Source organism: Camelus bactrianus, chromosome X, assembly GCF_048773025.1.
Source record: "Camelus bactrianus isolate YW-2024 breed Bactrian camel chromosome X, ASM4877302v1, whole genome shotgun sequence".
Classification (NCBI taxonomy): domain Eukaryota; kingdom Metazoa; phylum Chordata; class Mammalia; order Artiodactyla; family Camelidae; genus Camelus; species Camelus bactrianus.
In genome coordinates, this window is record NC_133575.1 from 47,723,590 (window position 1) to 47,746,615 (window position 23,026).

Sequence of the window (23,026 nt, forward strand, 5' to 3'; positions counted from 1 at the left end):
AATTTGTTGGTATACAATTGTTCATAGTTACCCTTACAATTCTTTTTATTTCTGTAAAATTGGTATTGATGCCACCTCTTTTATTCCTGATTTTAGTAATCTGAGTTTCCTCTTTTTTTTTTCTTGGCCACTTGAGTTAAAGTTTTGCCATTTTTTTACATTGTCAGAGTTTTTTTTGTTGTTGATTTTCTCTATTGTTTTTACATTCTGTATTTTACATTCTCTATTGCTTTACATTATTTATTTATACTCTACTCTTTGTTTCACCAGAAAGACATGAAAAGGATTTAATATCTCACTTCTGTTTGACTTTGAGTCTCTTCACTAGCTGAACATGAAAACTAAGGAAGAGTTAATAACTGACTGACTGACCATTGAAAGTTTGCTGCAACATATACACTGAGCTCCTTGGAAACAGCTGAGAAATGTACTGGTTCCAGGCATTCAAGGACATTTCTGTCCAATTATTAGTTGATCATTAAGTTATCCAAGCAGAGACTTTTGTGGCCACATATATCAAAGAATACAGACTTTACAGAGTTAGTTGAGGAAAGTTAAGCAAGTAAACAACAACAAGAGAAACAAAAAACAAACCCTGTGGAAGAGAGAATCTGATTTCCAGAGTTGCCACATTATATTAGCTAAAAGGCCAATTTTTCACCAAAAAATGAATGGCATATAGAAAACATTTCTAAAGAGCCAAAGAAAAATATTAGAAAAATGTCTCCCTAAATATACACTGTTAATAAAGAGAAAGAGAATGAAAACCTAAAAAAGAACTAAATAAAACTTCTGAAGCCATAAAGGTGAATAACTGAAATAAAAAATTCTTTAGAGGTGTTCAATGGAAGATTTGAACTGACGGAAGAAAGAATCAGTGAAGTTGAAGATGGATCAATTGACATTTTCAGTCTGAGGAACAGGAAGAAAAAATAATGAGAAAGAGTAAAGAGGTCTATGGGACACCATCAAAGGTACACATGATGGGAGTCTCAGAAGGCAAACAGAGAGAAAGAGGGAAAGAATATTTGAAGAAATAATTGCTGAAATGATCCCAATTTTGATGAAATACTTTAATCTACACATCCTAGATGTTCAATGAACTTCATGTAGGATAAATTAAAAAATATCCACATCCAAACACAAGTTAAACTGCCAAAAATAAATAAAATGACACTTGAAGGGACTAAGAGAAAAAATGATTCATCACATACAAGAAAATTACAAGATAACAGCTTACTTCTCATCAGAAAAAAAAAACAGAATGGCATAGCCAAAGTGCAGAGAAAAGAAAATAAACTGTCAAACAAGAATTGTACATATGGCAAAGTTATACTCCAAAAATGAAGGAGAAATAACATTCATAGATAAAAACAGAGAATGCATTGCTCGAAGATATGCCTTACAAGAAATAATAAAGGAGTTTCTTTAGGCTGAAACAAAGTGACATCAGATATTAATTTAAATCTCCATGAAAATATTAACTCCAATAAATGTAATTATATAGATAATAATAGAAAGCATAATTACATATCTGTTTATACTTTTTTCTCTTAACTAATTAAAAAGTAGTTGCACAGGATGATGTAAGTGAAAACGATAGGTGGCAAGACACTCCAAAAATTTGCCCTGCTATAAAAGTAAGGCAAAACCTGGTAAAATTAGTCAGAATCAACTTTTTTTTAGAGCACCAGACATTATAAAAAAGGTTTGCAGCAAACTGAGTAGTGTATATTCAAGAAATACAACTGAATCTCAGTAAGAATAGTGAGCTTTCTGGTATTTTAATTTGCCCTAGTTCCAGCCTCTAAATTATCTCCAATTATACAGTAAACTTAAAAAAAAATAAAATAACAGCCCATATTCCAAAGCATCTTGGCAACCACTTAAAGGAAGCTAAATGGAATGACAGCTATCTCAAAGCCTTATTATCAAAGAATTGTCATTATCTTATCTGTCTGGTGGTTTTTGTAAAGATCCCCTTTAAAAGAATAACTCTGATCTTGCCCAGTGATGAGAGTCTTTTCTCTAGGAAGGTGTAGGTGCTTGTTTAAACACATGTTTTGGAAAGCTCCAACATATTCTTAAAAATCTAGAAGGTCTACACGTGCCTAGGGCTGTGTGTATGCTCAGATAAGACCTGAGAAGAACCTATGCTCTCATCTCTGTCTGACCTTGAAGTTCTGTACAAGTAGGAACTGAAAGTTAAGGTAGAATTATAAACTACTTGTCTGAGTGTAAAGGCATGCCACAACATATACATAGTGTGTCTTAGCAAAGATTGGAGTATATATTGCTTCCAGGAATTAAGAAAAAAATGTTATCCAATCATTAACTGGCCACTAAGCAAGCTGAGCAGAGACTTTAATAGCTACACATAAAGAATACAGAGTTTACAAAAATAGCTCATAAAACTCACAAAAGAAAAAACAACAACAACAGTAAAATAAGCAGGAACAGCAGTAAACCTGGAGAAGCAGTCAGATTCTGATTTGCAAAGTTGCCACATTACATTATTTAAAATGTTGAATTTTAATTAAAATTATGAGATATGTAATGACAAAAGAAAGTATGGTTCATACACAGGGGAAAAATAATCATTAGACAATTTCCCAGTGAAAACACAGACATGGGAGTTACTAGACAAATCTTTATTTTTTTAAATATTGAGTATAGTCAGCCTGCAAGGTGTCAATTTCTGGTCTACAGCACAATGTCCCAGTTTTATATATATATAGGTGTATATATATATAATGGAATGCAACTCACCCATAAAAGAGAAGGATATTTTGCCATTTGTGGCCCTTCATTCACTTTTTTTTTTCACTTTGAAAACCAGAATTTTATAACTGGCAAAGACATTGAAATTGAACCTTTGTCAAATGCATCATTTGAAAATATTTTCTCCCCTTCTGTGGGTTGTCATTTTGTTTTACTTATGGTTTCCTTTGCTGTGAAAAAGCTTATAAGTTTAATTAGGTCCCATTTCTTTATTTTGCTTTTATTTCCATTGCCTGAGTAGACTGCCCTAAGAGAACATTGCTAAGATTTATGTCAGAGAATGCTTTGCCTATGTTTTCTTCTAGGAGTTTATAGTGTCTTGTCTTATATTTAAGTTTTTAAGCCATCTTGAGTTTATTTTTGCGTATGCTGTGAGGGAGTCTTCTGACTTCATTGATTTGCATGCTGCTGTCCAGTTTTCCCAACACCACTTGCTGAGGAGACTGTCCATTTCCAGAGACTTTCTCCATTGTATATTCTTGCCCACTTTGTTGAAGATTAATTGATCATAGGTCTGTGGGTTTATTTCTTGGCTCTCTATTCTGTTCCATTGATCCATATGTCTGTTTTATGCCAATACCATGCTGTTTTGATTACTGTAGCTCTGTGGTATTGTCTGAAGTCTGGGAGGGCTTTTCCTCCAGGTTTGTTGTTTTTCTACAGTAATACTTTGTCAACTCTGGGTCCTTTATGATTCAATATAAATTTTAGAATTATTTGTTCTAGTTTTGTGAAAAATGTCCTGGGTAATTTGATATATATTGCATTAACTCTGTTCATTGCCTTGGTCAGTAAGGCCATTTTTAACAATATTGATTTTTTCCAATACAAGAGCATGGCATATCTTTCCATTTCTTTAAGTCATCTTTAATTTTGTTAGTCAGTGTTTTGTAGTTCCCTGTTTATAAGTCTTTCATTTCCTTGATCAGCTTTATTCCTAAATATTTTATTGCTTTGGATGCAATTTTAAAAGGGATTGTTTCCGTATGCTCTTTTTCATATATTTCATTGTTAGTGTAATAAGTGTAACTGATTTCTGTATGTTAATCTTGGTTCCTGCTACCCTTCCAAATTCTTTTATCAGCTCTAGTAGTTTTTATGTGGCACTTTTAGGGTTTTCTATGTATAGCATCATGCCATCTGCATATAGTGACAATATTACCACTTCTCTTCCAATGCAGAGCCCTTGTATTTCTTTTCCTTGCACAATTGCTGTGGCTAGGACATACAATACTATGTTGAATAGAAGTGGTGAGGGTGGAATCCTTGTCTTGTTCCAGATTTTTGTGGGAAGGTTTTAAGTTTTTCACTATTGAGTATTATGCTGGCTGTTGGCTTGTTATAAATAGTTTTTATTATGTTGAGATATGTTCCCTTTATGCACTCTTTGGTAAGAGTTTTCCTGATAAATGGGTGTTGAATTTTATGAAATGCTTTTTCTACATCCATTGAGATGCTTATGTGATTTTTGTCCTTTCTCTTGTTGTTGTGTTGTATTATGTTGATTGATTTGCATATGTTGAACTATCCTTGTGTCCCTAGGATGAATCCAACTTGATCATGGTGTATGACCTTTCTTATGTGTTCTTGGATTCTATTAACATATTTTGTTGATAACTTTTGCATTTATGTTCGTCAATGATATTGGCCTGTAATTTTCTTTTTTTGGTAGTGTCTTTGTCTGTTTTTGATATCAGGGTGATGGTGGCTTCATAGAATGAGTTTGGGAGTGTTCCCTACTCTTTAATCATTTGGAAGAGTTTGAGAAGGATCTGTATGAATTCTTCTTCGTATGTTTCATAGAATTACCCAGGGAAGCCATCTTTTCCTGGACTTTTGTTTGTAGGGAGGTTTTTTATTGCTGATTCTATTTCATTTCTAGTGATTGGTCTGTTCAAGTGGTCTATTTCTTCTTGATGCAGTTTTGATGGACTATATGTTTCCAGAAACTGTCCATTTCTTCTAGGTTGCCCAATTTTTTTCCATATAGTTGCTCATAGTATTTTCTAATTTTTTGTTTGTTTTGTTTTTGTTTTGTTTTGTTTTGTTTTGTTTTGTTTTGTTTTGTTTTGTATTTCTCTGATGTTGGTTGTAATTTCTCCACTTTCATTTTGTATTTTGTTTATTTTTGTCCTCTCTCTTTTCTTTTTGGTGAGCCTGGCCAAAGGTTTTTCAATTTTGTTTACTCTTTCAAAAAACTAGCTCTTTGGTTGATTTTTCTATTGTTTTTTAATCTCTATTTTATTTATTTCCTCCTTGATCTTTATTATTTCTTTCCTTCTGCTGACTTTGGGTTTTGTTTGTTCTTCATTTTCTAATTCTTTTAGGTGGTAGGTTAGATTGTTTATTTGAGATTGTTCTTTTTTGAGGAAGGCATGTATCATTATGAGCTTCCCTCTTAGGACTGCTTTTGCTGCATCCCATAGATTTTGTGTGGTTGTTTTCATTGTCATTTGTCTCAAGATATTTTTAAATTTCTTCTTTAATTTCATCACTGACCCTTTTTTTTTTAAGTAGCATGTTGTTTTATCTCCATGCTGTCATTTTTTTCTCAATTGTTTATCTGTATGTTGATTTCTAGTTTCATAGCATTGTGTTCAGAGATGATGCTTGGAATAATTTCTATCATCTTAAATTTCTTGAGGCTTCTTTTGTGCCTGAGAATGCCATCTATCCTAGAGAATTTTTCATGTACACTTGAAAAGAATGTATATTCTGTTTATTTGGGGATGTAATGTCCTAAAAATACCAACCAGTTCCAACCATTCTATTGTGTCATTTAGTATCTTCATTGCCTTATTGATTTTCTGTCTGGAAGACCTGTCCAATGATGATAATGGGGTTTTAAAGTCTCCCGCTATTATTGTTTTCCCATCAATTTCTTCTGTTATGTCTGTTAGTATTTTCTTTATTTATTTAGGTGCTGCTATATTGGGTGCATATATGTTAATGAGCATAATAGCCTCATCTTCTATTTTTCCTTTAATCATTATATAATGTTCTTCTTTATCTTTCTTTATAGCCTTTGTGTTAAAGTCTGTTTTTTTCCTGATACCAGTATTGCTACTCCTGCTTTCTTGTCATTTCCATTTGCATGAAATATCTTTTTCCATCCTCTCACTTTCAGTCTATGTGTGTCTTTCACCCTAATGTGGGCCTGTTGTAGGCAGCATATTATAGGCTCCTGTTTTATAATCCAATCTGCCAATCTATGTCTTTTGATTGGAGGATTTAGCCCATTGACATTTATGGTAATTATTGATAGATATATTTATTGCCATTTTGAAATTAGTTTTCCAGTTGATTTGCTGTTTCCTCTTTGTTACTCTCTTTTCCTTTGTGTTTTCATTTTTGTGGTTTGATAATTTTCTTTTGTATTATTTTTGGTTTCATGACTATTGTACGCTTTTGACTTGTGGTTACCCTGTATTTTAAGTATGTTAACACACTATTATATCTGTTTGCTTTATACTGATATTCATATAAGCTCAAACACATCCTAAAAAGAACCAAAAATATTCTATACTTTCTTGCTCCCCTTTCCCACCTTTAATGATTTTGATGTCCTCTTTTACATCTTCATGTTTATTCTCTTGCAACTCATTGTCATTATCACATATCCAATTATGGTTTTATATTTTCTATAGCTTCTTGGTTCTTTTCTATTTAGAGTAGACCTTTCAATATTTATTTTAAGATAGGTTTAGTGTTGCTGAATTGTTGTTGTTGTTTTTTGTTTGTTTGTTTGTTTGTTTTGTTTTGTTTTGTTTTTTGCTTGTGAAATTCTTTATCTCTCCTAATCTAAAGGATAGTCTTGGTGGATAGAGTATCCCAAGTTGAAGCTGTTTCTAATTCATGACTTTGAATATATCTTTCCCTTCCTTTCTGGCCTGCAGTATTTTTGTTGAGAAATCAGCTGAAAGCCTTATGATGGTTCTTTTGTAACTGTTTGTTTTTCTCTTGGTGCCTAGAATCATTTCTTTATCTTTAATTTTGGTCACCTTAATTATAATTCATCTTGGTATAAGTCTATTTGGATTCTTCTTGTTGAGGACCCTCTGTGCTTCCTGTACTTGGATATCTGATTCTTTCTTTAAGTTTGGAAACTTTTTAGTCATGATTCCTTCAAATACTTAACGCCATTTGCCGCAAAATGGATGTCCCTGGAGAATGTCGTTCTAAGTGAAGTAAGCCAGAAAGAGAAAGAAAAATACCATATGAGATCACTCATATGTGGAATTAAAAAAAAGTGATCATAAATACAAAACCAAAACAGACTGATAGACATAGAATACAAACTTGTGGTTGCCAAGGGGGAGGAGGGTTCAAAGGGACAGATTGGGAGTTCAAAATTTGTAGATACTGACAGGCATATGCAGAATAGATAAACAAGATTATACTATATAGCACAGGAAAATATACACAAGATCTTGTGGTAGCTCACAGCGAAAAAGAATGTGACAATGAATATGTGTATGTTCATGTATAACTGAAAAATTGTGCTCTACACTGAAATTTGGCATAACATTGTAAAATGACTGTAACTCAATAAAAATGTTTAAAAAAAAACTTTTTCAATACCCTTTTCTCCTTCTTTTCCTTCTAGGGCCTCTATTATGCATAGATTGGCTCATGTTATACTATCCCACAGATTCCCTTATACTGCTTTCATTGGTTTTTACTTACTTTTATGTCTGCTGTTCTGATTGGGTGATTTCTGTCATCATGTCTTCTAAATCGCTTATTCATTCCTCTGCATTATATAGTCTGTTTTTTACTGCCTTTAGTTAGGATCTTATCTCAGGCATTGAGTTTCTCTTTTTTATTGGCTCCTCTTTATAGTTTTATTTCTTTTTTATAGTATTCTGCATGCTTATTTATAGTCTCTCTTATTTCCTTTAGTGTTTTATCACCCCTTCTTTGAAGTCATGATCTAGTAGACTGTCTAGGTCTATTTCCTTGATAATTCTTTCAGGGTACTTCTTTTGTTCTTTAATTGGTAGTGATTTCTCTGCTTCTACATTTTACTTATATCTCTCTGGCTATATGGATAAAGGAATATCAGTTATCTGTTGTGGTCTTGAAGGGCTGTTTTTCTTTTTTTTAAGTGGGAGCATTCCTGTGTAGACTGTATAAGTCCAATAATTTTGTTGTGAGGTCTGTTTTTTGTATGGATGATTGCCATCTCTTTCTTCTGTGTATGTTGGCTGTTATCCCTTTGATTGAGGGTGTCAATGGTGTTGTGATCAGAACCTGTCCTGGTTGTTGAGTGGGGACTCCTCTTTGTTCTGTGCTTGTCACAGCCCTGATAGGGGCCAGGTCTGCTCCTCTTTTGTTGGAATGGAGGCTTCCAGACCCATTTCGGATCTGGTGTGTTGTAGGTGGTGTTGGTACACTTTAAGTACTTTTTTTGATGCTGCCCTTGTCCTCACTTTAGCTGCAGGAATGTCAGCACTCTACTCTTATGTCCCCCAGGGTCTGCACCCACAAAGCCACCACTGCAGATCTGCCAACATCAGGCACTAGGATCTGTTGCAGCAATCGTGTAGTCATGCACCTGGATCCAGGGTGCCCTATCAGGGCCCCAGCACCACGTCCACATGTGGTAGGCATGTCCATTAAAAAGGCTGCATCTACCCATGTTGTGCTCTGTCTTGCTTGTCCTAGAGGCACAGGTCCACAAAGGCATCTATGGAGCAAATCCTTCCCTTCTGCCTGAGGCTTCAAATAAATCTCAGTCCTGCCCATGAAATTGTGGCTCCCCTGGGTTTGGATTCAGGTTTTAACCTGGCCTCCACCTGGGAGCTTCACACCAAGTATGATGACTATGATTGAGCCCTGCTTCTCCTCTCCTGAAAATGTGCCAACAATGGTGTCATGAAACTGCAGTGACAATGGCTTTGACCAGCTGCTTTGCAACACTCCACCCTCATGTGCACCAGCAGCATTGCTTTTTATGGCTGTTCTTTTCTGTACACACTCTGAGCTACAGCCCACAGTAAACTCGAGCCACCTGAGTCTGCCCCTGTGCAGTAAGCCCCAGCCCTCTCCCCTGGCCCCAGCAGCCAGTCCCAGCCCACACCTGCTGGCTCACATCGAGGGCTCAGGATCAATAGCAGGGACCCTTTGTGCCAGTTTCTCACAGTTCTGTCAGCCAAGCAGATGCTGTGTACTCCTCTGATCCTTGGACATTACCCCTCAACTCCCTGCTGACCCCTCCATTGGAGAAGGAGCATCCCAGCGTCTGAGTACTTCTTCTCCTTTGCCACTCCCTTCCTGCAGACAGGTCCTGCACTGATTTCTGTTTTCCCCTTCTACCAGCTTTTGTTAGGAATCTTCTATGTAGGAGATATTCTGCCAAAGTTCAGCAGGCATTCTGAGTGAATGGGGTGGTCCAAGGATTTATCTCTTGGTGTATTTGTGGGAGATGGTGAGCTGAGAGCAACCTTCTAGTCTGCCATCTTGGCATTCTCATGACAAATATTTTAAGTTTATTATTTGAAACATTTTCATAGAGTTAACGGAAACCATGTCTAAAGAAGTAAATATGATATCTCCTTTTATCATAGAAGGAAGTATGGGTGTGATTTTTTTACCAAATATCAGTAAGTGATAGAAATTATAAAAATAAACCAATAGATATTCTAGAGTTTTCTATTTACACAACTAATAAAGACAGTATAAATGTATTTTTGTTTCTAACTCATTTTTAGTCTTATCTGACTTAAAATGCAACTACATAAAGCACTAATTATAAATTTATCTTGCTGGGCACATAATGTATAAAGTTTTAAGCTGTGACAATATTATTATAATGGAGGAGGGATGGAGTAATACAGGAGCAAAATTTTTATATATTATGGAAATAGAGTTGGTATTAATCCAAATAATATCACTATATATTAAAATATATTTGTAAGTCTCAGGGAAACCATTAAGAAAATAAAGAAGTGACAAGGGAATTAAAATGGTAGACAACAAAGTATGTATTTCAATTTAAAATGGAGTACAAGAATAAAATGCAAGAGACATATGAAAGCTAATAGAAAAATAGCAGTCATAAATTCTACCTTATCCATAATTACATTAAATATAAATGGACTAAACTCTCCAATTAAAAGTCAGATGCTGACAGATTTGTTAAACATAACATGATGCATATATTGTTTATAATAGACACAGCTTAGATTCAAAGACATACATAGTTTTTTTCCTTATTTTTATTTTTATTTTATTTTTTTAATTTTTATTGATTTATAATCATTTTACAATGTTATGTCAAATTCCAGTGTTTAGAACAATTTTTCAGTCATACATGGACATATACACAATCATTGTCACATTTTCGTATCTGTGAGATACCATAACATTTTGTGTATATTTCCCTGTGCTATACAGTATAATCTTGTTTATCTATTCTACAATTTTGAAATCCTAGCCTATCCCTTCCCACCCTCCACCCCCCTGGAAACCACAAGTCTGTATTCTCTGTCTATGAGTCTATTTCTGTCCTGTATTTACACTTTGTTTTTATTTCTTCATTTGTTTCTTTGTTTTTGTTTTCATTTTTGTTTTTTACATTCCACATATGAGCGATCTCATATGGTATTTTTCTTTCTCTTTCTGGCTTACTTCACTTAGAATGACATTCTCCAGGAGCATCCATGTTGCTGCAAATGGCATTATGTTGTCAGTTTTTATGGCTGAATAGTATTCCATTGTATAAATATACCACCTCTTCTTTATCCAGTCACCTGTTGATGGACATTTAGGCTGTTTCCATGTTTTGGCTATTGTAAATGGTGATGCTATGAACATTGGGGTGCAGGTGTCATCCTGAAGTAGGGTTCCTTCTGGATACAAGCCCAGGAGTGGGATTCCTGGGTCATACAGTAAGTCTATTCCTAGTGTTTTGAGGAATCTCCATACTGTTTTCCATAGTGTCTGCACAAAACTGAATTCCCACCAGCAGTGTAGGAGGGTTCCTCTTTCTCCACAGCTTCTCCAGCATTTTTCATTTGTGGATTTTTGAATGACAGCCATTCTGACTGGTGTGAGGGGATAGCTCATTGTAGTTTTGATTTGCAATTCCCTGACAATTAGTGATATTGAGCATTTTTTCATGTGCTTTTTGATCATTTGTATGTCTTCCTTGGAGAATTGCTTGTTTAGGTCTTCTGCCCATTTTTGGATTGGGTTGTTTATATTTTTCTTATTGAGTCGTATGAGCTGCTTATATATTCCGGAGATCAAGCCTTTGTCGGTTTCATTTGTAAAAATTTTCTCCCATTCTGAAGGTTGCCTTACTGTTTTGCTTATGATTTCCTTTGCTGTGCATAAGCTTGTAAGTTTCATTAGGTCCCATATGTTTATTCTTTCTTTTATTTCTTGTAGGAGAAAATATTTGAGATGTATGTCAGATAATGTTTTGCCTATGTTTTCCTCTAGGAGGTTTATTGTATCTTGTCTTATGTTTAAGTCTTTAATCCATTTTGAGTTGAGTTTTGTATATGGTGTAAGGGAGTGTTCTGGCTTCATTGTTTTACATGCTGCTGTCCAGTTTTCCCAACACCATTTGCTGAAGAGACTGTCTTTATTCCATTCTATATTCTTGCCTCCTTTTCAAAGATTAGTTGATGAAAAGATTCTGGGTTAATTTCTGGGCTCTCTATTCTGTTCCATTGGTCTATATGTCTGTTTTTGTACCAATACCATACTGTCTTGATGACTGTAGCTCTATAGTATTGTCTGAAGTCTGGGAGAGTTATTCCTCCAGCCTCTTTCTTTCTCTTCAGTAATGCTTTGGCAATTCTAGGTATTTGATGGTTCCATATGAATTTTATTATGATTTGTTCTAGTTCTATGAAATATGTCCTGGGTAATTTGATAGGGATTGCATTAAATCTGTAGATTGCCTTGGGCAGTGTGACCATTTTAACAATATTGTTTCCTCCTATCCAAGAGCATGAAATATCTTTCCATTTTTTAAAGTCTTCTTTAAATTCCTTCATCAATGGTTTATAGTTTTCTGTGTATAATTCTTTCACCTCCTTGGTTAGATTTATTCCCAGATATTTTATTACTATGGGTGCTATTTTAAAGGGGATTGTTTCTTTACTTTCTTTTTCTGTTGATTCACCATTAGAATAAAGAAATGCAACTGATTTTTGAACATTAATTTTGTAACCTTCTACATTGCTGAATTCTTCAATCAGCGGTTGTACTTTTTGTGTGGACCGTTTAGGGTTCTCTATATACAGTAACATGTCGTTGGCATATAGTGACAATTTTACCTCTTCTTTTCCAATTTGGATCCCTTTTATTTCTCTCCCTTACCTGATTGCTGTGGCTAGGACTTCCAGGACTATGTTGAATAGGATTGGTGATAGTGGGCATCCTTGTCTTGTCCCAGATTTTAGTGGGAAGCTTTTGAGTTTTTTACCATTGAGTACTATGCTGGCTGTAGGTTTGTCATATATAGCTTTTATGATGTTGAGATATGTTCCCTCTATACCCACTTTGGCGAGAGTTTTTATCATAAATGGGTGTTGAATTTTATCAAATGCTTTTTCTGCCTCGATTGAGATGATCATGTGGTTTTTGTCCTTTCTCTTGTTGATGTGATATACTACATTGATTGATTTGCATATGTTGAACCACCCTTGTGTCCCTGGAATGAACTCCACTTGGTCATGATGTATAATTTTTTTTTTGTGTTGTTGGATTCTATTTGCTAAAATTTTGGTGAGGATTTTGGCATGTATGTTCATTTGTGATATTGGCCTATAATTCTCTTTTTTGGTAGTGTCTTTGCCTGGTTTTGGTATCAGGGTGATGGTGGCTTCATAGAATAAGTTTGGGAGTATTCCCTCCTTTTCAATCTTCTGGAAGATTTTGAGAAGGACTGTTAAGAGTTCTTCTTTGTATGTTTGTAAGAATTACCCGGTGAAGCCAAACGGTCCAGACTTTTATTTGTAAGGAGATTTTAAATTGCTATTTCTATTTCCTTTCTAGTGATCGGATTGTTCAAGTGGTCAGTTTCTTGATTCAGTTTTGGTGGACAGTATGTTTCCAGAAATTTGTCCATCTCCTCTAGGTTATCTAGTTTGGTTCCGTATAGTTTTTCATACTATTCTTGTATGATATTCTGCATTTCTATTTTATTTGTTGTAATTTCTCCATTTTCCTTTCTTATTTCGCTAATTTGTGCTCTCTCTTTTTTCTTCTTTGTGAGTTTGGCCACAGGGTTGTCGATTTTATTTACTTTTTCAAAAAACCAGCTTTTGGTTTGGTTGATTTTTTTCTATGGTCTTGTTAATCTCTATTGTATTTATTTCCTCTCTGATCTTTATTATTTCCTTCCTTCTGCTGCTTTTTTGGGGCTTTTTGTTATTCTTGTTCTAATTCATTCAGGTGGTGGGTTAAATTGTTTATTTGAGATTGTTCTTTTTTGAGGAAGGCCTATATCACTATAAACTTCCCTCTTAGCACTGCCTTTGCTGTGTCCCATAGGTTTTGAGTGGTTGTGCTTTCATTGTCATTTATCTCAAGGTATTTTTTAATTTCAGCTTTGATTTCCTCTTTGACCCATTGTTTTTTCAATAACATATTGTTTAATCTCCATGCTTTCCTTTTCTTCTCCTTTGTTTCTCTGTTGTTGATTTCCAGTTTCATGGCATTGTGGTCAGTAAAGATGCTTGAGATAATTTCTATCTTCTTAAAATTGTTGCGGCTTCTTTTGTGCCCAAGTACATGATCAATCCTGGAAAATGTTCCATGTGCACTTGAAAAGAATGTATATCCTATTTTTTGGGGTGTAATGCTCTGAAAATATCGACCAAATCTAGTTTTTCTATTGTAGTATTTAATTTCTCTGTTGCCTTGTTTATTTTCTGTCTGGAAGATCTGTCTAGTGATGTTAATGCAGTGTTAAAATCTCCAACTATGATTGTATTCCCCTCAATATCCCCCTTTATCTCTGTTAGTAATTGTTCTATGTACTTAGGTGCTCCTATATTGGGTCCATATATATTAATGTGTGTAATATCCTCATCTTGTATCACTCCTTTAATCATTATAAAATGTCCTTCTTTATGTTTATTTGTGTCCTTCGTTTTAAAGTCTATTTTGTCTGAAATCAATACTGCAACACCCGCTTTTTTGGCTTTTCCATTTTCATGGAATATCCTTTTCCATCCTTTCACTCTCAATCTATATGTGTCCTTCTCCCTAAAGTGGGTCTCTTGTATGCAGCATACTGAACGTTCTTGCTTTATTATCTAGTCTGCCACTCTATGTCTTTTGACTGGAGCATTTAGTCCATTAACATTTACAGTAATTAATGATAGATGTGTGTTTATTGCCATTTTGAACTTATCTTTGCAGTTGAATGTTATATCCTCTTTGTCCTTTTCTTCTTCCTTTTGTGGTTTGCTAATTTTCCCTTGTATTATCGTGGATTTTATTTAATTTTTGTGACTCCCTTTTAAGTTTTCCCCTTGTGTTTACCCTTTTTTGTAAATCTATTAGCCCATTACTATAACTGTTTTATTAAACTGATAGTAACATGATCTCAAACACAGCCTACTGTTAAAAAAAATTTTTAAAATAAAGAAAAAAATACATTCTATATTTCCCTACCTCCCTCTCCCACTCTCAGTGATTTGTATGTCTTCTTTTTTAATTTTATGTTTATTTTATTTGTAATTCAAGAATTATCACCTTTCCAGTTGTGAGTTTCTCATTTCTGTAGCATCCTGCTGCTTTACTATTTAGAATAGACTTTTCAATATTTATTTTAGCATGGGTTTAGTGTTGCTAAACTCCTGCAGCTTTTTCTTGTCTGTGAAATTCTTTATTTCTCCTTCTATCCTAAAGGATAGCCTTGCTGGATAAAGTATCCTAGGCTGCATCTTTTTTTCATTCAGGACTTTGAATATATCTTGCCACTCCCTTCTGGCCTGTCCCTTCTGGCCTGTAGTGTTTGTGTAGAGAAATCAGCTGAGAGCCTTATGGGGGTTCTTTGCTTTTCTCTTTCTGCCTTTAGAATCATTTCTTTATCCTTGACTTTGGCCATCTTGATTATGATATGCCTTGGTGTGGGTCTATTTGGGTTCTTCCTGTTTGGGACCCTCTGAGCTTCCTGTACTTGGATATCTGATTCATTCTTCAAGTTTGGGAAGTTTTCAGTCATGATTTCTTCTAAAACCTTTTCAATCCCCTTTGATCTTTCTTCCCCTTTTCGGACCCCTATGATGTGAATGTTGGGATGCTTTATATTATCCCTTAGGTCCCTTATGCTATTTTCTTTATTTTTTATTTGTTTATCTTGTAGCTCTTCTGAATGTGTGCTTTTAGTGTCCTGTCTTCTAGGTCACTCATTCGTCCCTCTGCATAATCTAGTCGTGTTTGCACAGCTATTAGATCATTCCTTGTCTCTGTCAATGTGTACCCATTCTACTTGGCTCTTCTTTATTGCTTCAATTTCATTTTTGACATATTTTGTATCTCTAAACAGTATGTCTTTTAATTCCTTCAGCACTTTGATCACTCCTTTTTTGAAATCTTGATCTAGTAGGCTATCGATATCTATTTCATTGATCTTTCTTTCAGGGGATTTCTCTTGTTCTTTTAATTGGGAAAGGTTTCTCTGCTTCTTCATCTTGCTCATACCTCTCTGGCACTGTGGTTTATGGAGTATCAGTTATCTATTTGGTCCTTAAGGATTTTATCTATCTAATGCCTATTTAGGAATAAGACAGGAAAAAAAGAAAAAAAATCAGAGAGAGAGAGAAAGAATTTTAACAGAAGGGAGAAAGAAGGTTTGAAAACAGTGTATAATGAATAATAGAAGAGCGAGTTGAAGCAGAATATCAATGGGGTTGAGACGTCCTTTTAAAACCTTTTTAAAAAAGGGGAAAAGATGAAAAGATGTATTTGAAACCTGTGTCTAATCAATAACAGGACATCAAAACCCAAGAGAAATAGGAATGAATTAAGAAGTAAAAATTGAGAGGGTAATAGAAAATAGAACAGGTAAAAACAGGTTTAAGAAAAAAAGGGGGAATGTTATCGGTGTTCTCCTGGAGTCTGTGTGCTTTTAATGTGAAGTCTTTCTGTCTTTGTCCTGTTTTGGAAGCTCAGCTTGCTGTTTCCAGAGGCCCTCCGTTGGCGCCCTCTTCTGTGCTGCTCCCAGTACCTGTCAGCAAGCAGATCGCGCCTCCTCCCAACACTGGGTCAGGTGCAGCTCTCCTTTGCTGTGGGTGGGCGGGTTACTGCCCCTCCCGATGCCGCAGTCAGATTTTGCAGACTGGCCAGGTAGGAGGGATGGTCGCGCCACCTCCCAGCACCGTGGTCAGGGGCTGTATTCCTGCCCGAAATGTGGGGTGCCGCCCTCCCTATCCCGGCTCCGTTAGCTCTGCTGCTCTGTATGGCTGCGAGCTTTGCCTTGGGTCGGCGCTCCACAGGTGGGCTTGGTGAAGACAGAGGGACAGCCTTGTCCCTGCTCCGAGCCAAAACCCAGCTCCTTGTTTGTCTTTGTGGAGCAAGTTCTCTGAGGGACCAGGATGGAAGGATCCTATCTGCCCCGGGTTGTAGGCCAGTCTCAGTCTGGCATTTGAGTCTGCTATGCCCTTCTGTGCGGATGCAGGTTTCGCCCCCGCCCCTGCCTGGATGCTAAGCGCCAGAGGATATGGCAACTGTACCTGAGCCCTGCCTCTCTTCTCCCGAAAACTTACTGCGATTTTTCAGAGATGGGGGTATGCACCCTTCCTCCCAGGGCACATCAACTGTGTTGTTTTATGGAGGGCCCAGGTTGTTCTGCCCTGTACGCCCACAGCCATGGCGCGCAGCCCCCTGCAGTCCCCCAGTGCTGCATCAGTGCATACGCCCCCATCCTCTGCCTGGCTTGGGCAGCCTGGCCCTGCCTGCAGCTGCTGCCCAGCTTCTCAGTCTGGGTGTCGGGGGGACCCTCTGTACCGATTTAACTTAGTTCTGTCAGTCAAGGGCTGCTCTGTAAAGATCCGAGCCTCGTAGTCTCCCCCTCCATCCCTCTGGCCTCTCTGTTCGAGAGGGGAGACCCAGCAAAGGAGCGCCAGTCCTCCTTTGCCGCTCCCTCCCCACAGGACCAGTCCTGCTCTGCTTTGCCTTTTCTTCTTTTGTTTTTCCTTGTCTCCTACCAGATTTTTGGCATCTTTCTTTTGAAGAGGGCGATGTTATGTTGGAGTTCCGCAGGTGCTCTGGTGGGCTGAGTGGTTCTGTGGATGTGAGTCTTGGTGCATTTGTGGGAGAGGGTGAGCTGCGAGTGTCCTTCTACTCCACCATCTTTTCTCTTCCATACATAGGTTTAAAGTAAAGAATGGAAAAAGATTCATAGAACACTCCATTCAAGAACATCAGAAATACTTTTCAAGTGCACATGGAACAATCTCCAGGATAGACCATATGTTAAGCCATAAAACAAGACTCAGTAGATTCAGAAGGGCTGAATGTATATACTTTTTTATGTTTTAAATTTTATTTATTTATTTATTTTCATTTTTTAGTTTTATTAGGTAGAATTGTTACAATTTGACAGCACATATACAATATATTTCATGTAAATACATATATACAGCATACTGTGCATATTTTTAAATTTATATATATGTACTATTCTTTGTTTCTAAGAACATTTAGAATTTTAGTTTTTTATACTTGCACATTTACCAAAGGGATAAAGCCAATCACAAAATAAGAATTAACTAAAAAATATACATAGACCCCGCTATTAACAGCAACATTACTTAAAATTGCCAAGACATGGAAGTATCACAAATGCACATTAACAGATGAATGGATAAAGAAGATGCAGCATATACATGTAATGGGACACAACTCACCCATAAGAAAGAAGGTTATTTTGCCATTTGCAGCCCTTCAGTCACTTGTTTTTTCCACTTCAAAAACCAGAATTTTATAACTGGCATAAACATTTCCACTGAGTCAAAAAGAGTACCTAGAAATAAACTTAGCCAAGGAATTTACCTATACTCTAAAAACTGTAAAACACAGCTGAAGGAAACTGAAGATGACACAAAGAAATTGAAAGATATATTGTGCTCCTGGATTGGACGAAGCAACATTATCAAAATGGCCATAGTACCCAAACGATCCACAGATCCAATGCAACCCCTGTCAAAGTATTCACAACATTCTTCACAGAACTAGAACAAACAATTCCAATATTTATATGGAACCACAAAAGACCCCAACCTGCCAAAGCAATATTTTGTAGGTTTTTTTTTTTTCCTCTTTCTTCTTTTTGTTTTCTTTTCTTATGGTTTAATGACTGGAGAAGTTCCTTTAACATGTGTTGTAAAGCTGGTTTGATGGCGCTGAATTCTTTTAGTTTTTGTTTATCTGTGAAGCTTTTTATTTCTCCATCAAATCTGAATGAAAGCCTTGCTGGATAGGGTATTCCTGGTTGTAGGTTTTTCCCTTTCATCACTTTATATATATCTTGCCACTCCCTTCTGGCCTATAGGGTTTCTGCTGAAAAATCAGCTGATAACCTTATGGGAGTTCCATTGTATGTTATTTGTTCCTTTTCTCTTGCTAATTTTAATACTTTCTCCTTATCCTTAATTTTTGTCAGTTAGATGACTGTGTGCCTTGTTGTGTTCCTCTTTGGGTTAATACTGTATGGAACTCTCTGTGCATCCTGGAGTTGGTTGACTTTCCTTTCCTAAGTTGGGGAAGTTTTTGATTATTATCTCTTCAAAATTTTTTCTGGTCCTTTTTCTCTCTCTTCTCTTTCTAAGACCCCTATAATGCAAATATTAGTGTGCTTCATGTTGTCCCAGAGTTCTCTTAAACTATCCTCATTTCTTTTCTTTCTTTTTTCTTTATTCTATTCTGCAGTAGTGATTTCCACTAATCTGTCTTCTAGCTCACTGATCTGTTCTTCTGCCTCATTTAGTCTATTCTTGGTTCCTTATAGTGTGTTATTCATTTCAGTGATTTTATTCTTTAACTCTATTTGGATATTCTTTATATTTTCCAAATCTTTGTTAAAACCTTCACTATGTGCATCTATATTCCTCTTGAGTTCTCTGAACATCTTTGACATCATTACTTTAAACTCTTTCTCAGATAAATTGCTTACCTCTTCATTGCTTATTTCTTCTTCTGGGATTTTATCTTGTGCCTTGTCCTGGGAAATATTCCTCATCCACCTCATATTGTTTATCTTTCTATTTGTATTTTTATGTAGCTTAGTTATGTTTCTTGACCTTGGAGGGATGGCCCTTTGTGGGAGATGTCCTATGCATCCCAGCAGTACATTCCTGTCTTGTCACCCAAGGACTAGAGTCTAGCCAGTCCTAATGTAGAGTCTGGCCTGTGTTTATGGATTCCTTCCACAGGCTTTGGGATTATTTCTTATATCTGGTGTCTGTCTCCTAGTGGATGAGGCTGTCCTAGAGGCTTATGCAGGTTTCCTGGCAGGAGGAGTGGGTGCCTGCCCATTGCTGGGTGAAACTTGGTCCTGGACCTCTGATGCATAGGGCCATGTCTAGAGGCCTTTGTGGTTTAGAAAGTCTGCTGATGGGTGGGACTGTGTTCCCACCGAGTGTGTTGTTTGGCCTGAGGCTTCCCTACAAGCTGTTGGGTGGGGCTAGATCTTGGTGCAAATGATCCAATCACGGTGTCAGCCTCCATGAAACTCAGGTAGATGAACACTCCTGGAATGTCCACCACCAGCTTTTCTGTCCCCTGAATGAGCTGCAGCCATCCCCTATATTCCTGGGAGACTCCAAAACCATCAGGCAGGCCTGGCCCAGGTTCCTATGAAATCACTGCCTTTGCATTTGGACCTGGCACACTTGAGATTCTGTGTATGCTTCTCAAGAGAGTGAAGTCTCTGTTTCCCCCAGTCCCATGGGGTTCCTGGAATTTTTTCCCCACTGGCCTTCAAAACCGGATGTCCTGGGGTTTCCTCCTCCTCCCAATGCCAGAACTCTGGGCTGGGGAGCCTGATGTGAGGCTTAGAGCTCTCACTTCTGTAGGAGGGCCTCTGCAACTTGATTATTCTTCAGCTGTTGGTCGCCAACCCAGGGGGTATGGGGCCCAACTATATCATGAGCACGTCCCTCCTATGGTCCTGCTGTGGTTCCTTCTTTATGTTTCCAGTTGAATAAGATATTATTTGCTAGGTTCCAGCCTATTTTTGATGGTTATCTATCAGTAAATTTTGGTTTTATTGTAGTCCCAAGGAGAGGTGAGCTCGTGGTCTTATCACACCACCATCTTGACTGGAAGTCGAGAATTGAAATCATACACATTATGTTCTCCAAGAACAACGAAATTATATTAAAAATCAACAACAGAAGAAAAATTTGGGAAATTCACAAATATATGAAACTTATACAGCACACTTCTAAATAACCAATGGTTCAAAGAAGAAATCACAAAGGAAATTTTAAAATAATTTGAAATGAATGAAAACAATTACATAACATACCAAACCTTATGAGGTACATCTAAAGTAGTTCTTAGAGAGAGATTTATAGCTGGAAATGACTATAAGAAGCTTAAGAAACCAGAAAAATAAGAGCAAAGTAAACCCAAAGTAAGCAGAAGGAAGGAAATAGTAAGATTGGAGTTAAATAAGTGAAGTAGAGAATAGAAACAATAGAAAGAATCAACAGCACCAAAAGTTGATTCTTTCAAAAGTTTGATACCATTGACAAAATGACCAAGAAAACAGATAAAACTCAAATTTCTAAAATCAGGGAACATCACTACTAACCACACAGAAATAAAAAAAAAAGATTTTAAAGGAATATTATGAAAATGTATATGCCAATATATAATTTAAATGGAATAGACAAAAATTCCCAGAAAGACACTAACTATGGAAACTAACTCAAAAAGAAATAGAAAATCTGAATAGACCTACTGCAAGTAAAGAGATTGAATTAATAACCAAAAACCTTCCCATAAAGAAAAGCCCAGACTCAGATGGATTTATATCAAATCTGAAACATCTTCAAAACTCCCAAAATTTTTATCCTTAGATTCATTTTTCCCAATTCAAAAGATATACATCACATTCTCCTGAAAAATGGACATACATTTCACTTTGAAATCTTAGACATGATTCTTAGGAATCCTCCAGAAACAACTGACTTCAGAGATAGAAAGCTTCTGTCCAATATTTCAGATAAAGTTTAATTTTAGGATTCGTCAGCATCCTTTTCTGTTCCTTTACTCTTCTACTAATCTTGTCTATTATCCCAAGTTGACACCCCTAAAATAGTAATATGATCTCCCCTATCTTGATTCTATAACTTTGCACTATGTTCTCCTTCTACTACTTAAGGGAAAACAAAACTCTCTTACATGTTTTTCCCATACCAAAGACAACTCTCTGAAACTAAAGAATTGTTGGCTCTATTACCCTTACCTGACTCCACTGGCAAGAGTTTAGTAGCTGGCAGTAAAATATTTCAGAATGCCAAATTCTTTTAATAGGCTCCTCTGGTATTTAAATTTCCCTGGTAATATCAATCTCAATTTTCAGTCTTGCAAAAATTGTAACTTAATCTCATGTCAACAAAATGCTTTTGCTGAAATCATTGTAATTCTATCAACAAGATCAAGTTAATTAGAAATCGGCACCAATATTGGGGCTGTCTTAGTTATAATAGTCAATTGTTCTTTTCAGAGACACTTCAGCCTGCTATGCAAGAATGGTTTAATTTTACTCAAGGAATTTTTCCTTCTCTGGGTATACAAAACTTGCTGTGTCCAGCGCAGCTCGGGACCATGTCTGAGGATGGGCGATGCAAGACTTAAGAAACAAAGAGACAAAGTAAAGAGCAAAGATGGGACCAGGGGACACAAGAGCTCATGGATCTAGAGTGCCAAAAGCCTGATCAACATCATATTTATTAGGAGTATACAGCTCAGAAACAAACAGGATCAAAGAGGTGGGGCTTTAGATATTCCATGTGATAAGCACTAAGTTCTGCTTGCCCATTAACTGATTAATTTCAGGCCTATCCCTTCCAGGAACAATCACCCTCCTCAGGGTATGCAAAATTTCTAAGTCTATCCTGTTATTGGCTCCAGGACATCTTGAGATAGCAAATACTTCCCCAGGGTTAAACCACATGATTTCATGCCAGAACAAAGTTCTGTTAATGGATGATCTGGCTTTCCAGGACCATCCATTGTTTCACCCTAAGAAATACCTGCCCTTCTTTGTGCCCTTCTGGTCAATCTCAGGATTGCCCCTCACAAATTTTCTTTAGAATAATATGTGTTATAGGTCATCTACTGTGTAAAACATTAAAAGAAATCAACCATGTGTATTTTAAGCAAGTAAGTGTGAATATAATATTTTAAGCTCATGGAAATTTAAGTGCAGCCTGTTTTCTAGTTGCTTGTTTTCCAGTGGCTTGTTTTCCAGCAGCTTGTTTCCCAGCAAAAACTAAATCTTATTAAAATAAATGAAACAAACTCTCATACAGTCTGTGCTCTACTAGGGTACTATTTGTTACCTTTTTTCATTGAGATAAAATTCATGTAACATAAAAATCACTATTTTAACCATTAAAGTATATAATTTAATGTTTTTAGTATATTCACAATAATGTACAACTATCACTTTTAGCTGCTTCCAAAATATTACTATCAATCACCACACTCACCACACATACACCCTCACACACACAAATCCTGTACCCATTAAGCAATTATACCTCATTCCTCTCTCTCTCTCCAGCCCTTAACTACTAATCAAATTTATGTCTCTGTGAAAATGCCTATCCAGACATTTCAAATAAACAGAATCGTATAATATGCAGTCTTTTGTGTCTGGATTCTTTCACTTAGTATAATTTTCATGGTTCATGGTTCATCATGTTGTAGCATGTATCAGTAATTCATTCCTTTTTATGGCTAAATAATATTTTGTTGTATGAATACACCACATATTCATGCACTTAGGATACTATTTCTTACAAAAAAATCACACTTATATCTGCCTACCACACACTAATTTATCTTGTGTATTAGAAGTAATTGTTAGAGATTTCCAGATCTTTAAAATTACTATCCCTCCAGTAAATTTTACTTCCTTAAAAATGATACTCAGAAGCCTTCAAAATAAAGCAAGTAAGATTATTCAGGAAAAATCCCTAGAAGGATATTGATTTCCTTTCCATACATACTTCATAATCTACAATGGGAAAAATACAAC

At 36.2% G+C, this 23,026-nt stretch overlaps 1 long non-coding RNA gene across 1 annotated transcript in view; it reads left to right on the top strand.

Moving 5' to 3' along the window:
• Positions 1-22,806, top strand: part of LOC141576278 (uncharacterized) — a 35,806-nt gene extending 13,000 nt beyond the window's left edge. The window contains exon 3 of the long non-coding RNA XR_012504592.1: positions 21,488-22,806. This is a non-coding gene — a long non-coding RNA (uncharacterized LOC141576278). The remainder of the gene's footprint in view (positions 1-21,487) is intronic.
• The last annotated feature ends 220 nt before the right edge of the window (positions 22,807-23,026 follow it).